Below are 4,820 nucleotides of genomic sequence, written 5' to 3'. Positions count from 1 at the left end.
AAATGTGTGTGTACTAGCCACTCTCAGCCACAAGGAGGCAGCAGTGAGATATGGGTAATAGCTCACACACACATACGCATACAAACGCACAAGCACGCACGTACGTATACAAACGCACACTCACGAAGATATACACATACACACACACACATACAAACGCACGCACGCACACGATGACATCACCATCTACTGCCCTCTCTGCAGACACGTTATACTTCAGACTGTCAATCTTGCTTCCCTCTTCACACACACACACACACACACACACACACACACACACACACACACACACACACACACACACACACACACACACACACACACACACACACACAGCATATGCACATACCCTATCTATGTGTGTGCCTGTGTGTGTGTGTGCGTGTGTGTACTTTTGTGTTTCTGAGTCGTTTTGTATCAGGGCAGGCGTGTGTGTGTGTGTGTGTGTGTGTGTGTGTGTGTGTGTGTGTGTTTGTGTGTGTGTGTTTGTGTGTGTGTGTGTGTGTGTTTGAGGATGGCTGACCTTATCGCTACTCTGATTCCTGTCCAACATTTCGGACATAAATGTTAATTATGAAGGTCAGGACAAACGCACACACACACACACACACACAGTGAGAAAGAGTATGAATGTGTGTGTGTGTGTGTGTGTATGTGTGTATGAGAGAGAGTGTGTTACATTTTTTCCGATCGCTAAAGTTCATTTTTGTTTTCGCAAAACTCTTGACATGAATACAAAAACCTCACACCAAATCAGCAAAATACATGGCAAAACCCAACACAGTTGACTTGACTCTGGACACAGTTGTAAAATGAGCTGCTGCTGTTGAGCCCAATCGCTAACACATCCATCAGACTACACGCACACATTACAGCAAGATTAAAAGTAAAAAATTGAAAACACACTTTGACTTTGTTTTAAATTCAAAAGGTATGCCATTTTGCGGAGGTTATAAGAGTCCAGGAGTCTGTTCAATATTTGGAAATGGTATGTAGAATATTTGTGTTCGCAGTTATGCTAAAGGAGGGATGTGCAATGAATTGTTGCTTTTTCAAAGTGTGTGTTATATATTGTTACTGGCGTGCAAAACAGTATTTGTGCTATTAGTTTTAATAATTTGGTTATAAATTTGAGCATATGTGTGAAGAGTTCTACAAAAGCAGCCAAAGTTATAAATAATGTGCTTTAGCAAACAGATAAAAACTGTAATATGTGTGTGAGTATGAAGAATGTGTCTCTGTTAATGTGTGTGAATGTGTGAGTATGTGTTAATTTGTGTAATATGCCTGTTAATTCACTAAGTTGGACATCCGGGAATTGCCATGTGAATGTCAACAGTCTGCTGTATTGACATGGAGGAGAAAGCGGAGGAGGCACCGGTGAGAAGATACAACAATTGGATACATACCTGGAGCATTCCACTGGTCTCTAATGTGGTGAAGTCAAGCATTCTTAAACTTCTTTCTTTTGGCATTATTCCAACTTTATTTATACTTTTAATGCTACATTGCGTGGAAACTGTCAGCTAGCACAGGTTCCACATACCAGACACGTGATTGTGATTGTGACCGATTTAGTGAATATATGAGTGTGTGTATGAGGGTGGTATGTGTACTGACATAATGTAATTGTGAATGTCTCTTTTAATATGTGACTGTGTGTGTTAATGTGTAATGTCTCTCACCACCTAACACACAGACGTATATACACACACACACACACATACACACACACACACACACACACACACACACACACACACACACACACACACACACACACACACACACACACACACACACACAGTCACATCACAATGTGTGTGTGTGTTAATATGTGTAATGTGTGTGTGTGTGTGTGTGTGTGTGTGTGTGTCTGTGTGTAATGTGTGTGTGTGTGTGTGTGTGTGTGTGTGTGTGTGTGTGTGTGTGTGTGTGTGTGTGTAATGTGTGTGTGTGTGTGTGTGTGTGTGTGTGTGTGTGTGTGTTAATATGTGTAATGTGTGTGTGTGTGTGTGTGTTAATATGTGTAATGTGTGTGTGTGTGTGTGTTAATATGTGTGTGTGTGTGTGTGTGTGTGTGTGTGTGTGTGTGTGTGTGTGTGTGTGTGTGTGTGTGTGTAATGTGTGTGTGTGTGTGTGTGTGTGTGTTAATATGTGTGTGTTAGGTGCTGCTGTAATGAAGTGAAGATGAAGATGATGAGGAATGGCTGTGGGATTAAATGAGCGATGGCTTCCAGATTCGTCTGGTTTGATTAAATATGTATCCGAATATCCACCCCATTAATAATGCACTCATCCCTCTGTCTCCATATCCCTTGCTTTTTACATACCTCCGCCACACATCCCTACATCCCTCCATCCCTCCATCCCTCACTTTTTCCTTCCCCAATTTTTTTTTATCCTTCTCTTTCTGTACTCTTCCCACTTATCGCTCTCTTTTCATCCCTGACTTTTAAGTCTCTTCATCTTTACACACACATCTCTCTCTCCCTCTTTCTCCTCCTCTCGTCCATCTCTCTCTCTCCCTCTTTCTCTTCTCGCTCTCTCTCTCTCCATCTCTCTGTCCACCTCTCTCTCCATCTCTATTCCTCTCTCTCCCTCTTTCTCTTCTCGCTCTCTCTCTCTCCATCTCTCTGTCCACCTCTCTCTCCATCTCTATTCCTCTCTCTCCCTCTTTCTCTTCTCGCTCTCTCTCTCTCCCTCTCTCCGTCCATCTCTCTCTCCATCTCTATTCCTCTCTCTCCCTCTTTCTCTTCATCTTTTCAGACACATCTCTCTCTGTCTCCCTCCCTCCCCCATCTCTCCCTTTCTCTCTCCCTCTGTCCAGCATTCTCTCATCCTCTTCCCCTCTCTCTATCTCTCTCTCCCTCTCCCTGTCTCTCTCTCAATCTTTTCTCCCGGGGCGGAGCACTCGTATTGGGACTGGGGGGGGCAGGAGATGTGTCAGAGGCGTTGGGCCCACGAAATATTGTAGAATGGGCCCCCTACAAGATGTTTGGCAATCGAAAGCCACTGGCAGGGGGCCCCCCCAAGTGGTGAGGCCGGGGGTTCCTGGCCCCTATGCCCCCCCCCCCTGCGCCGCCCCTGCTTTTCTCTATATATATAAGAGAGGGGGAGAGAGGTAGCTCTCTCTCTGCATCCCTTGCTTTTTTATTCCTCTCTGTTTATATCTCTCACTTCATCTATCCATCATGATCTCCCTCCATCTCTACAGACATTCCTCTCTTTCTTCACCTCCTCCCAGTCTTTTCTATCCCTCCCTTTTTATACATCTCCATATTTACATCTCTTCCTCTTTTCATTATCTCCCTCTATCTCTACAGATACCCCTCTCGTTCTCCAAGCACCCTCTTCCATCCTGTTCTTTTTGTATCTGTCCATATTTACAGATACCCCTCTCGTTCTCCAAGCACCCTCTTCCATCCTGTTCTTTCTGTATCTGTCCATATTTACAGACGCCTCTCCGTTGTATCTCTTACTCTTTTCATCCTTCTTTATGTTCCTCGTCATTGTCTTTATTCATCCATTCCTTTTTACATCCCTTCCTTTTTACATCCCTCTGTTTTTACTGACCTTGTTATTAGGGCTGGGTATCGCAGCCATGTTCCTGTATCGACTCGATTTCGATTCTTAGGGCTTCGAGTCGATTAATCACGATTCGATTCGATTCAATTCGATTCACTCCGAATCGATTCAATCCGTTCCCTTTTTGGTGCAAGGATTTCCCCCAAAAGATGCTGTTGCCTATTTTTATATAAAAATGTCAAAGGGCTGTGGCTTGACAGTGTTAGCAGATTGCTGATTTGTAATACAGTAAGTAGGCCTAGGCCTAATTGACTAATACCTACTGTGTATTTTCCATAGGCCTAAATGAAACAAAAAGAACAAAAAGAAAAAGAGCAAAAAAATCGATTTTGTGCCCTGTGAATCGATTATGTGAATTTTAAATGATATCGATCGATTATCGATTGAATCGATTATTTTACCCAGCCCTACTTGTTATTTTATCACACTTCTTTACAAGCACTCCTCGCCCTTTACTTCCTCCTCCCTTCTCCTCTCCTCTTCCCCCTCTCCTCTACACTCCTCCCTTCCCCTCTCCTCCCCTCTCCTCTCCTCTCTCCTCTCCTCTCTTCTCTACTCTACTCTACTCTCCTCTCCTCTCCTCCTCTCCTCTCCTCCTCTCCTCTCCTCTCCTCCTCTCCTCTCTTCTATTCTTCTCTCCTGTCCTCTCCTCTCCTCTCACATCTCCTCTCCTCTCCTCTCCTCTCCTCTCCTCTCCTCTCTCCTTCCTTCTCCTCTCCTCTCCTCTCTCCTTCCTTCTCCTCTCCTCCTCTCATCTCCTCTCCTCTCCTGTCCTCTCCTCTCTTCCTCTCCTCTCCTCTCCTCTCCTCCTCTCCCCTCCTCTCTTCTCTCCTATCCTCTCTTCTCCTCTCCTCTCCTCTCCTCTCCTCTCCTCTCCTCTCCTCTCCTCTTCTCTTCTCATCTCCTCTCCTCTCTCTTCCTCTTCTCTCCTCTCCTCTCTTCTCTTCTCCTCTCCTCTACTCTCTTCTCCTCTCCTCTCCTTTATTCTCCTCTCCTCTCCTCTCCTCTCCTCTCCTCTCCTCTCTTCTCCTCTCCTCTCCACTCCTCTATTCTCCTCTCCTCTCCCCTCTCCTCCACTCCTCTCCTCTCGCCTCCTCTCATCTCCTCCTCCTCTCCTCTCCTCTCCTCTCTTCTCATCTCCTCTCTCCTCCCCTCTCCTCTCCTCTCCTCTCCTCCTCTCCTCCTCTCCTCTCCTCTCATCTCCTCCCCTGCCACCCCCTCCTCTCCTCTCC

The sequence above is a fragment of the Engraulis encrasicolus genome, unplaced genomic scaffold (genome assembly GCF_034702125.1).
Source record: "Engraulis encrasicolus isolate BLACKSEA-1 unplaced genomic scaffold, IST_EnEncr_1.0 scaffold_67_np1212, whole genome shotgun sequence".
Classification (NCBI taxonomy): domain Eukaryota; kingdom Metazoa; phylum Chordata; class Actinopteri; order Clupeiformes; family Engraulidae; genus Engraulis; species Engraulis encrasicolus.
This window is presented reverse-complemented; position numbering follows the sequence as displayed.